Source organism: Pocillopora damicornis, chromosome 6 (assembly GCF_964200805.1).
Source record: "Pocillopora damicornis chromosome 6, jaPocDami1.2, whole genome shotgun sequence".
NCBI lineage: Eukaryota > Metazoa > Cnidaria > Anthozoa > Scleractinia > Pocilloporidae > Pocillopora > Pocillopora damicornis.
The window spans coordinates 12,071,756-12,085,171 of NC_142675.1; the positions used below are offsets into that span (position 1 = coordinate 12,071,756).

The 13,416-nt window shown below is 37.2% G+C and overlaps 1 pseudogene across 1 annotated transcript; it reads left to right on the plus strand.

Annotated features, from left to right (window-relative positions):
• Nucleotides 1-1,152: 1,152 nt before the first annotated feature.
• On the plus strand, nt 1,153-12,021 carry LOC149043997 (uncharacterized; annotated as a pseudogene). The gene is made up of 9 exons (XR_016188022.1): nt 1,153-1,428; nt 1,768-1,830; nt 8,768-8,776; nt 9,167-9,263; nt 9,340-9,537; nt 10,082-10,242; nt 10,764-10,870; nt 11,052-11,415; nt 11,784-12,021. The product of XR_016188022.1 is annotated as an uncharacterized LOC149043997 (transcript).
• The last annotated feature ends 1,395 nt before the right edge of the window (nt 12,022-13,416 follow it).

Below are 13,416 nucleotides of genomic sequence, written 5' to 3' on the forward strand. Positions count from 1 at the left end.
TGGCAAGCTCTAGTTCCACTTTTGCTACTTACATCATGATTGTTTAGGTTTAATCAGGTTCTGGAAGGGTATTTTTCGGGATCCGGGATTTGATCAAAATATGTTGCGGGATTCGGAAAAACGCAAAATATCTTGACGAGACTGGGGATTTGACTTCTCCACGGGAAGCGGGATTCGCCAAAATTTGGTTACAGGATGCGGAATTTTTTGTCTATCTGTCGGGAACTCAGGAAAGTTTCATGACCCAAATAAATGTTCCAGCGGCGAAAGCGAATCAACCAGGCGCGCTTAGTGTGTAAAACGAGAGAGTGTGCCTCGTCACTGTCAAGAAATCAATGCACCCTGGTCATTGGGACAACAAAGGGTATTTTGTTTTAACCGAATACCAGGAAAGCGCGCGTGGTGTAATAGCAAATCAGTGATATTAACTCAATGCTCAATCTCTCAAGCTCCTCACGTGACTTCACATTTGTTATCTTGAGCAGTTGAAGGGATTGTTTCAACAATTAGACCGCGAGATATGGCAAATACTGATACCAGCCTTGTATCGGCCGACACAAGCGAAGCAAATTTTCAACGACAACTATGGGTTTCGCAAATGAAGACACACTATGAAGCGAGGATATATTTTACGGACAAGCCTTGAATCGTTTTATTTAACGTAGTCGAGGTATCCAAGTACTTATCGTAAACTGAAATATGAAATTATAAGGAAGAAGCTAAGCTAAACTCTAATAGAGGAACCAACATTCCAATCATTCCGATATAAAGGCAAGATCTAAAAACTAGCTAAAACTAAAAAACAAACTCACAAAGGACAATCTTCAAAGGATAAAGGAGGACCGCTTGAAAACGAACTCTAACAAAACTAATAGCCAAGTGGGGAAAAATGTGTAGCGTTATAACGAAGCGTGAACAACGTAAGCCATTTGTTACAAGGTTGCGGAAACAAGCGATAAAGAAACTAGTGTAAAAACAAGGCGAAGCTACCAAAAGACAAGACATTTACACAAGGAAAGGAACATAGGCACTTACATAACAGTTCCGCTTGTATGAGTTTGACCCAAAAAAAACTTTAAGATAAGGTGGGCAAAGGGCGCTCTTCCGATAAACACGTCTTATCATTAGCCCAAAGCAAGACCACTAACTAAAATGCGGTTCTGGGTGGAACTTAAAGATCACGTCCCTAATGGACAAACAGTAACGTCATTATTGCGTTTTAACACGTTTAACACGAAACAAACTTTAAGCGAATCAATGTCTGGAGTCAAAGGCGTGGCAGCCGTTACAAGCCTTATTCCCGTGACCAACACTCAACTCAACACAGTCAGAGTTTTGTTGTCAGTTTTTGCGGCCACGGACAAGTCGGACAAGTCTTCTAGAGCCATAAATACCGCGGCGATCCACAAAGGCACACAAATATTGCACGTATTTCTCATATATAAGTTAACGTAACGTATGTAACGGATGTTTCTTATTTTTCTACTCTACCCACCCCCAACCCCCTGGCGTTCTAAGTTATGTCACGTCTTTTGTATGTCTTTTGTAAAAATGTGTTGAACGAACGTGCGGTGGTTTCATGTATTTAAAAGCTAAGTTCAATTATTAAATAATTGGAGCTCTAAAGCTCATTTTACAGAGCTCCATTTGGGAAAGGTAAACTGAACAGGTCCTACAATGTGCATAGGCGTCTGAAAATATACAAAGCTAAGTCTTGTATTCGTTTCTTTTTGTACAAGAAATTTGCCTTTTTTAATGTATTTATAGGAAAGAAAAACAGGAATCGGAATGGTGATAAAAGAATTCGAAGGTACGGGAAACTGGATTCTGGTAAAAACTGAGCAGGAATGCCGGATTAAGAACCCTTATCCCCTTCCAGACCCTGTGTAATCAAGAAATTATGTGAACAAATAAGCACATACCCCTCTAACGACCCAAAAACAATGAACTGATGACAAGTTATGGTCAATGTTCGGTTAGGGGTAGGTGTAGGTGTGCATTTGCTGACTTTTATTCACATGTGGTTACCCCTCCAAAACTTTGGATGCTAAAAAAACCTCCTTAATTTTTCGGCAATCATGCCTTCTCTGAACGAATCAACAAGGTACGGAAACTTTACAAATCGCCTCGAAATTTGTTCAGAAGACTCCCAAGATATCAAACTACGAAAAACTGTGCGAGGGAATTCCGTTTTTCGAAATCGGTAAAATTTTAATAAGAAAACAAGACAGGAAAATCTGGAACCTGGGGACGATGTTCTCACAACCTACAAAGCGATCAACACGCATGCTAGTCAGCGGTATCTTCAAACAGCTCAAGTCCTGATGCCTTAAGCAAGTTTTCGAAGATAGGGAATATTTTCTTCTTCAGATGAAGGTTGGTGAGTGAGGTAAAATTGAGTCAAACATTCATACCACGAGAGGTTGAAGAAATTTTCAGAAGTAATTTGTAAGGCTAGCCTACCTGGAACAATCATCCTCATGCACAAATAAGACCAGGCTTGTATTTATAATGCACAAAGGAACCATCTGTGGCAAGAGGGCAGGCTTTCCTTTGTTTAATTAAAGAAAATACTGAGGTCATCATCTTTCCCCAAGCTCAGAGAGTGAATGAGACTAATGGTGGCTATATTTTATTTGAATTACCATCCAAAGGAGGATAAAATGTAAGATATGGTGTGCACATTACCCTCTTATTTTAATTTTTTGACTTTTAAAGCAAAGGCATTTATATTCTTGCTTTGTGCATTAGGTGAACACCAATTAATTTAAATTTCGCATGTCAAAATACAAAATTTGTTCTCTTCATCTATGATTCCTAAACATTCCAGGGAAGGAGGCAGGTCAAAGTATTAAAACATGATTCAAAATAGGAGGGCCATCATTAATTTCAGCCTTAATTAAAGGAGGATCCTTGCTTTTCCAGATTCCCACCCTTTAAAACTTACATATCTTGTGACCAATTCCTTACACCAATGTTTAGTTCGGGTTTGAGCATTGGTAAGAAACGCCATGCATTAATTAAAGCCTGAGTAAGAGCATTTAATGCAATCTAAATGATAATGTTTATGTTACAATGTGTTAACTTACACATTAAAATTATATAATCAAACAATTCCAAACAAAGGAAGTCAGGTGATTGACTCACCTGCTTCAACTTTTGTGGGCTGAAGGTACTGAGAAAAAGATATGGTAAACAGATACAATTAATACAAAGTTGAAAGTTTGAAAGGTAAAAGATATATATTACAATCATCAGACCCTATGCATCCTAGCAAAAAATGGGTCAATCACGACCATAACTTCTCCCAAACGTTCATACTTACAGGAAATCATTAATTTTTGTCACAAGGTGGTACTGTATAACTTATCACACTTCTACTGACACAGATGCATTTTTCTATCAGTTATCTCACAGCATATGACTGTACAGATCATATGGAAGATTCCTGCATGGGGAATGACATTTCAATTACCTCAGCAAATTTTAATCATCAGAATTGCAAGCCAAGGTGTGCTCAAGTTTCCAAATTAGTCACCTAATTGTTACAGTGGAGTTCACTCAGCTTGATCATCCTGTTTCATGTGAAAACACAAAATGTTAGCCACATATTCAAATAATTACCTAAATAAAAAGTTATGATTTTTTTATAACTTGCTTCCTTTAAGTGTGCCCCTGAAAGATAGCAAATGGTATTGAAGAGAAAGGAAAAAGTTCTTGAAACATTTTATGTTATAGGGATGGCAACCAAAACATTTGAAGCTATAATAAAAATTACCTCTCCAAGTAAACAAACCATAATGAAGCATGATATGAATTAAATCAATCTGTTTTTCCAACTTCTGTCATTCAAAATATCACAAATTGATCACAGCACTACATCAGTGATTTTTTTGACAATGTGTACTTTCTTATGGACATCTATTCATATGAAAAAACTTGATGTATTTTTTCTTGCCTCTGTCTTTCTAAATATCACAAATCAATCTTGCCACCACTTAACCCTTTAACTCCCAGATCAAATTTTTAATTCTCCTTACTGTCAACCATACAATTCTTATGTTAGCTCATAGAATTTAGTATTGGATCAATTAATTATCCCCAAATTGATATTTTTCTTTATTCCCATCACTTATATGGTTGATATTGTATTGATACTGTAAGGAGAAATTCTGTCTTGGTCACTCATGGGAGTTAAAGGGTTGTGTGATTTTTTCAATGTGTACTTTTTCTTATGGACGTCTAATTGAAGAATCTAGCTTTTACCAGGTGACATCTGTGAAGAAATAAGTCTACACTGCAGGGGATTTGAAACATTGTAGGTGAACCATACAACTGATTAAATTTTATTTGATCAAAAACATCTAGGGCAATAGTGGAAATTGGCTGGCACAATTCAAGTTTCCCATCTTAAGTATTCTGTGATGTTTTTTTCTATCATACAGTAAAGTTTACCGTTGCCCTCATTTCACTGTCTTCTGTTCATTTGTTTGTTTTAACTATTGTTTGTCTTAACATTGTTGCCAACAAATGCAAGGAGCATTTAAAATGTGTACAGTTATCAAACCTTTAATCCTTGAGAGTGACTAGTATCTAATTTCTCCTTTCAATATCACCCCTAAATCAAGCATTAAGGTCATGAGAGTAAAGGAAATGATAATCAACAGAAGAACCTCTTGATTGTTAAACAAATTCTCCTTGCCAGCATATTAGGAAATGTATAAAAAACAGTATGAAGGATGTGCATGCTGATGTGAGGGTGTTAGGGTGTAAGGGGCTAAAGACATCATTTAATCTGCAGTATATGTGGAGTATTGCTTGAAAATATGATCGCAGTAACCCTTGCAAAAAGCAATTACTTGGAATTCCTCTGAATTTTTTCCTAGGAATAAGAGGTGTGAATTTTCACAGTAAATTTGGACTGGGAATTTCTAGGAATTCCCAATAAGAACTATGGTTCTAAAAACCTACAAATTCCCAGAAATTCCCAGAAATTCTGAGGATCCCGCCTTAGGTGGTGGGATCCCATCTTTCCTACCTGGGATGAAAATTTGATCCCACCTGGGATCCTGCATTTAATGCAGGATTCCTGCATCCCACCCGGGATCTTAGGTGGGACTTATGCATTCTACCCGGGATCCTGGTCAAGATTTACATATCCCACCTGGGATTCTTTATCCCACCCACGAAAATATTGTTTTGCTGTTTTTATTCTTTTTGTGAGAGTTTCAATACTTATGGATCAGCCACACACTCCACAAATATTTGGCATGTGAACAAGACAGAGGTGGTCACTGTTCCCTTCGAGAAAATACACCTTTTAATGACTTCTTCAATTTGCTTTATTTGAAACTCTGATCTGAAAATATTTTTAAAACAAAACTTGTTAGTAGTGAGAAGTACAAACTGAGTTTCTTTTCATAACTTAATTTCTTAAATGTCCCAATCACTGGACCTCCTAAAAAATATTACTCCTTTATATTTTTGGTGCAAAATACAATTCCTTCTTTACATACAAATGAAAAGTACAAGTCACGGTTCAATAATAACAGCTCTAAAGTTTACTTGTTGTTCTTCTCTGAGTCAGCGGTCAACAAAATTATTCAATACTTTGTAGGTCTGGTATAAAATTGTACTTGTAGTATAAAATGACAACCTTGTATCTTCGTCCTCTCCACCCCTTTCCAAGCTCGGGAACGCTTCGGACTGTGCATAACCATTTGCAGACGAGAATTCTAATGCACCTCTGTAATCGCATGTAGTTGCTTCTGGCTCTCATGCAAATTTTTTCTCCGTTATGAGACGCACTTGACTCTGTTGGCACCACTGCTAGTTCAGTGGAAAGACCGACTGAGGAATCGAGATGGCTAGCTGTGTTGGAACGTGTTGCTGAACACTTGTTGTGGTCAAGCCTTGTTGATTTGGGTACTGGTACACTGGGATCATCTAGGTATCTCTTATACTTCCTAATGTGAATGGCCTGTGTTGTTTCTCACCTTCGCCGTGAACATAACTCAAGTGGGTTTTGAGTCTTTCTTTCCTCGAAAACTTTCGGCCACAAATCGTGCATTCTTGTTCGATTCTTGTCGATTATTTCTACATAGAGTGAATTCACATCATTATTTATGTCATCATCAAAACATGAATCCAAGAATCCAAGGTATCCATCATCCAAGAGAGGAGAACCTGTTAGAAGAGACAGAATAATGTTCCGCGCATCTCTTGAGACTGCAATGGGTCAGCCAGCGGATTCTGTTTGCTAAAAGGTCTACGTGATGATGCCCGTGAAGAACAAAGAAAACTCCATTTGGCGCTCATCTTTGAATGTACTTTTCATCGGTTAACCGCTCTTGCTTCAAGTTGTTTCTTTTCTCAACTGTTTTGCTTAATATAACACTTCTAAAGATGGGTTTTATTGTGGTTCAATGGGAAAACGAGAACAGCGTGAGTGTTTTAAAAGAAAAGAAAGTTGTTGGCGCCGTGAAATTAAAAGAAGGGACAATTAACAGTTGACATATCGACTGGTTCAAACAACGATCGAGTGGCCATTTAAAGCTAGGACTTTTAGAAGTTTGTGGTGAGTACAAATTGCCATATTCGTTACGTGATCAAAATCTTATCAAAGAATAGAAATAACGGCTTGAATTAAGCTTACCTAACGCTCAGCGCAACTGAAACTCAAATAATTCTGAGAATCGAATTGGTCACTTGCATGTTGCAGTTTCCTAAGCTTACACTTTACAATGAAATAAATCTATGAGTAAGGTTTCAAGATTACTTTAGTCACATTTGGGAACATTCTGACCTTGCTTTGCTTTGAAAAATTCGACTGAAGAGGGAGCAGACTTTCAATCAGTACCTTTGTCAAAATTTTGATAACATGAATTATTGAGGTTTTGTCTTTCTTCTATTCTTTGATACACAACAGCCAATTTTTTTAAACGTTGAGCCTTATTACACTGCAGATGGTCTGCTTTAATGATGAAGAAAAAGTAATATGCTGAGTTGTGCTGTTATTCTTTAAAAATGTTTGGTTAAGAAATTTGTTAATGAAACAAGTCAAACACATGCTGGTTCATTGCAAATAAATTATGAGATCTTTATCACATATAGTCTGTGTATTCATGTACTGTTTGAATCATTTATGATCAACAGCTTGGTAAGACAATGGGATCCCATTGGAGGTGTCAGTATGTTCTATAGCTAGTTGGAAAGTTTTGGGCCCTCAGTGGATTGATGGGGTCTATAGCTCACCTAGAAAATTTTATCCTCTTAATTTTATGGATTAGGTTACAAAAGGAATTGATAAGATATCCTATCTGGTACATTTCATAAATCTGTGGTCTCCAGTGATAAACAGGATCCCTCAAAGGATTTTTCTGAAAGTGGGAAGTCATCTGTAATTTTATGCAGGGTCTAAACTGGGATTGGCAGGATCCCAGATGCAATCCCGCCTGGGATATGATTTCCCAGTTGGGAAACTATCTGAAATTTGAGGCAGGATCCCAAGAGGGATTGTTGGGATTCTAGGTTTAATCCCGCCCGGGATGTGCTTTCCCAGGTGGGATGCTATTAGGAATTTAAGGCAGGATCCCAACTTCAATTGGCGGGATCCCATGTGGGATCCCATGCAGGATGTTCCATAATCCCAGGTGGGATCCCAAGCGGGATGTTCCATAATCCCAGGTGGGATCCCATGTGGAATGTTCCATAATCCCAGGTGGGATCCCATGCAGGATGTTCCATAATCCCAGGTGGGATCCCATGCAGGATGTTCCATAATCCCAGGTGGGATCCCATGCGGGATGTTCCATAATGCCACCTAGGATCCCACCCGGGACACACCTGGGATCCCAGGTGGGATTGGCGGGATCCCAGGTGGGATTGGCGGGATCCCACTTTATATTTTTGCCTGGGGAATCTAGAACTTACAGTAGACAAGGTCAAGAAAGAACATACAGTAATACTGATACATTTGTCATTGAAGTTTGAGTTTAAATCCCAAAACACTCAAAACTCCTGAAAGCAAATCTTCACACAGTATTGTTTTCCTGCACTCTTAATCATTTTAAGTTACAATGTAGACTTCAGTTAAAGTTAACATCTAACCTAGAGGTATTTTATATGTGAAGGTTGTGACTTGGAGGAAAAGGGGGTCTTAGCAATCAAGACTTAATCAAATCCAAAACAGAAATAGTAAATTGCAATGCATTTTGCATAAAAATTTTAAAAAATCTAGAAACAGGAATGTTTCCAAGTTTAATTTTCTTTAAATCATGGCTATCAATTTATTATTATTTTGTATTCTCAGACCTGCTTTTTTCCTCTTCACTAAAACTGTTAAAAAAATTGCTTTACTACATGTAGCAGCAAATTCCAAAACTGAAATATTTTGGACAGTAACAAAGGGAAGTGCACTTTGTACCTAAGATATTCCAGAGGTAAATAGTGTCCTCCATTACTTTTTCTGAGGCTAAATACACCCATACTCTCAACAAAGTGTAAATCATTTGTTCATTCATTTATTCATGTGAAGTAGAGTTCATGTTTGAAATTGCTAGCCTATCTGACTTACTCAAAGTTTGACTTGAGATTATGATGACTCTTGACTCTGACTTCTAGAGTTCTATTACCTTTAGTTCCCTCACTGTCCTTCTGAGGTTTCTCACCTCGTTTCTCAGACCATCCACCTCTGCCTTCAACCACTCAAATTCTTGAGTGAGATGGGATGTGAATGACTCCCAGTTTGAATTGCCAATGGTTTTAGGTGGAGCAGGTGAGTCTACCAGTGGCATATTTTCACATTCATCGTAGACCAGGTTAAGCAGTTCTGTGAAGCTTTTCGGAGACATGTGATGAGACAATGGTGTTTGGTATGTGTCTAAGTCAAGTACTTGATGAGGAGTGATAGGTGCATTTTGCAAAGTTTTATGTGAATTGTGGTCAGTTAGTGGTATATGTTTGTGTGATGTGTTGGTGTGCCTACCAGTGCTGTGGTTGAATGCTTATGCATTCTGAGTTGGTGAATATGTATGTGACATAATGGTTTGTGTGCGTGAACTTGAAAACAGCTTATACTAGATTCACATGATAGAATTCATTTGGTCATTATTTGTACCTATTGTTTGCAAGAAATATAGTTTGACAAACACTGAATAAACTGCAGGTCAAAGATGTCAATAAACAAATACTAAAGATGAGACCCCCAGACTTCTTGGCACGTTTACCAAGAGACATGGAGAAACATTTCAAGAACTTGAAAGGTGTGTACTTTAATGGAACAGTGACTTGTTGATGCTGGGAAGTAACATTAGGCATCAACAAACTATTTTTTTTAAGCTTCAGAGTTGCAGTCTTGGTTGCTGTATAATTCACTTCCATACTTAGTTGGTTACCTTCCTGATAAGTACCTGTGCCGCTTTGCACATTTGGCAGAGGGGGTATAGATTCTTCTTGGGGATGGAATAGCACCAGTACAGCTTGCAAGAGCTCGTGATCTCCTGCAGACATTCTACAAGGATTTTCTACATTTGTATGGTAAGAAAACTCGATGACTCAACTCTACATCCTGTTCCTGATTTCTTTTTATAACCATTACACTGTAGGCTTGATAACCCTGGCAGTACCAGTTTTCTATGTGCTTTAATTTGCTGCTGTTGTTGTTGTTTTTGTTTTAAGGTTACTTGTCTCAGACTTTTTTCACTCTGCCAAACAAATATTCTCACACCATTGTCCAATATCTTGAGTGATAATAACATAAATTTCAATTAAAGAGGAGAAAAAGGGGTAGGAGTACTAATAATACCCCTGGGGCTCTTATTATTTATTGCTGGTGAAAGAAATAACAAAAAATCAATTACTTTTGTAGCATTGCTACCCAACAAAGAGAAACTGGTTTGTGGCTCAGAAGAATTTTTAAGATTATGGTTATATTGATGGGCTGACAGTGTTATGCCTCTGTCCATATGTGTTAATAGAAAAAGTTAAGCTATTGTAAAGTATCTTCTTGGGGTTAATTCACCCATTGACTGGTCAAAAAAAGGGCATAACCCTAAACAGTGTGTTTCACCCACATTTAAAGGGAATGGCAGTTGTGGTCTCAATGTTCACAATACTGGTGCCCATCTAGCTGACTATGTTGAAGGATGGGGTCCACTGTGGGCATGGTCCACCTTTGGGTTTGAGGACATGAATGGAACCATCATGGACTTGACACATGGCACTGGAAATGTCTGTAGACAGGTACTTTTAACAGACAGTTAATTTACACCTAACACCTTTACACCACCCCACCTCATGGTCACCTCATTAATTTGGTCAGCTTGTTATTATGGTCAATTTGTTTTCCAAACAAAACAAATACAGTACTTGAAAAATAATATTTAACTTAAAGTAACATGATGTTAGGTCGTGACCATTGTTTTTGAGAAAAATATGTATGGCCAAGTCTGTTGTTGTTTTAATTGTAGAATTCAGTTATGTTCAGTGAAGTATAGTACCCTTGGTTACTATTGTATGCATATATTAAAGTTGTTGCATTCCAGATGTTTGTTAAATAATTTACAGTTGTTTAGAAATGCAAAAGTACCTGTCAGGACCAGTCAAGATATTGCTCCTACCCTGTTAATGCAGTTAAATTTCCATGAGTCCTTGCTGACTGTGTTATTAGGGTTCCACTGTCATAAATTTAAATCAAGTAAATTTATAACTTACTCCATTTGGAGAAATGAATTATTAATGTGCAGTTTTGAATTTGTTACTAGGTTATATGGATGCTTCATGCTCAGGGTTGCTTAAGATGTGAGGTAGATATGTTGGAGAATGGTTGTGTCAAGGACTTTATCAAAAGAATGCTGAACACCAAAAGAGAGTATGTGATATTTTGCTCTTAAGTGTACTTGTCTGATCTTTTATTATAGTTTTAGTAATATTGATAGCAATTTTTATCATCATCAGTAGCTTCTTTACACTACTGACAACTCCTTTTTTGCTTGAAAAACACACTGTTATTAAAGATATTAATCTACTTATTTTTGCCATTTGTGTTTTAGAGTAAAAAATCTAAAGATGGCAGAGAATTGCCTCATTGCTGGAGGGGCTAAGAAACAGGTAGGGTTACCACAAGAGTTAATGGAGAAGATTGATATGGAAGTTTATGGAGGCAACAAAGTTAAAGAGCAACAAATTGTCAAAAATGGACAAGTGTTTCACTCTAAAGAGTACACTAGAATGGTGAAGCGGAATGGCTATGTTGTCTTGTTTGCAATGTGGCAAGGTTGGAGAGGTTGAGTGTTTTGTGTGGGATAGGCAGTCTGGGATCACATTGGCAGTCTTTAGAGAAGTACAGCCAGATCTCCAGAATCCATTCTTCTTTAGTGAGGCTGGTCATCACATATTAAGGATGAAACAAGAAAGGTACAAATAAAATTGAGCATTAGAGATTGTAATGAAAGCTGTTGAATTCACCATCAGAACTGACTTTTTCAAAGATTTTCATTTTCAGTTACAAATTAAATTTTATACCATACCTATAAAATATAAAAAAAGTTTGTTGATAGCTGACTCAGAGAAGAACAATAGGTAACCTTAAAGCTGTTATTATTGAAGTGTGACTTACAATTTTCATTTGTATGTAAAGAAGGACCTGTACTTTGCACCAAAAATATAAAGAAGTAATATATTTAGGAGGTTCAGTGACTGAGACATTTAAGAAAGTAAGTTATGAAAAGAAACTTGGTTTGTATTTCTCACTACTAACAAGTCTTATTTTAAAATATTTTCAGGTCAGAGTTTCAAGTAAAACGAATTGAAGAAATCAAGGAGAAGGTGTTATTTCTTGAAGGGAACAGTGACCACCTCTGTCTTGTCTGCGTGCCAAATGTTGCGGAGTGTGTGGATAATCCTTGAGTATTGGAACTCTTACAAAAAATGTTTTGTAAGAATAAAAAGAGCAAAAAAAAAAACAGTGACAACAACCGTGAGAAAAAAAAAAGATTAAATAGGTGTTGTATTTTTATTGTTCAAGGCATGAAGTTTCTACTAAAAATAATCCGAACAAAAGGTCTCTGACAGTGTTTGAGGCAACTGAGCTTGACTGTTCCCAGGTTTTGTACCTTGGCAATTTGCATTTAACATAATTTACTGCTACTTCATGAAAAAATAAATTTTAATGTTAAGATTTACTAAAACTTAGTTCAAATAATAAATTTTGCGATGTTTAAGTTATAAACATGTATATGTATCTTTATCTCTTGGTAAATTTTGTATAGCATACCTTTTACTGAGCCAAAGTTTTAAGCCTCTGAAATTACTCCTTGTCTTAAAACCTTCACATTCAAGGTACTGAGAATTTCTTGGAACTTATGTGAACTTCAGGGCATTTAAACTGCCTCAAATTTTAAATTCCCAGAAATTCCCAAGAATTCCAACATTCTTTAATGGTGGGTATTTTCTATAGCTGAGAATTCCCAAGAATTCCAAGTTCTTAATAAACTGGAGTCTTCCTTTCCCAGAAATTCCCAGTAATTCCAAGCTTTTCAAATCAGAGCTTATTTGCATAATTGGGAATTTTTGAGAACTCCTTGGAATTCCTAGAAAACTGGGAATTCAGTTCACAAGGGAAGTGCAAGTGCTCAGTAAACATTATTCTATTGTCTTCTACTCTTCCATCTTGGAGGGTACCTTGTGTACATTAAAATTGAAGTTCAGGGCCTTTAGTACCTTTTCTGGCTACAAAGATCAACAAAGAACAACAGCTGCAACGAAAAATATTTTTAAAGACACCTCTACAATGGTTGGTACACAACTGATATGCAGTAGTGAAACTGCGCATTTGCTTTTTATTACTTGCAAAGAGCTTCTATCAGCTTTGAAAACTTCTGTATCCCCACTTTCAAAGAAAAGCATTTCCCATGAAAATTTAGGTTTTTGCATTGTAAGTGTTTCATAACACCACATTCTCATCACATTTTTTGGTTACATTTGAAGGCATGGGAATATTTGAATCATTAAAATATAATGAAATCCCCCATTTAAACCATTTAAGTCCCTTTATGAATGAATGAATGAATGTGTATTTATATACCGCACATATCACATACTGTCTCAAGGCGGTTTACAATTCTAATTGAGTGAGATCGAACGTCAGCTTGTAAAGGCGCCTCTGGCTGCCGCTATCAGTCCATATTTGATCTCACTCACCCACCCAGCCCATGCATGAAATGTACAATGAAACATCAGATAGACCACCACACCGGGAACTACGTCCCCTACTCTTTTCGACAAGTGTGTGGGTTCTTTAACGTCCCCTGCTGACCATGTAACACTGAAGATGCAGGAGACGGGGCCTACGGTTTATAGTCCTTATCCGAGAAGACTTGAATGTCTAACCATTTGCTGGTACAATTACAAAGGCAG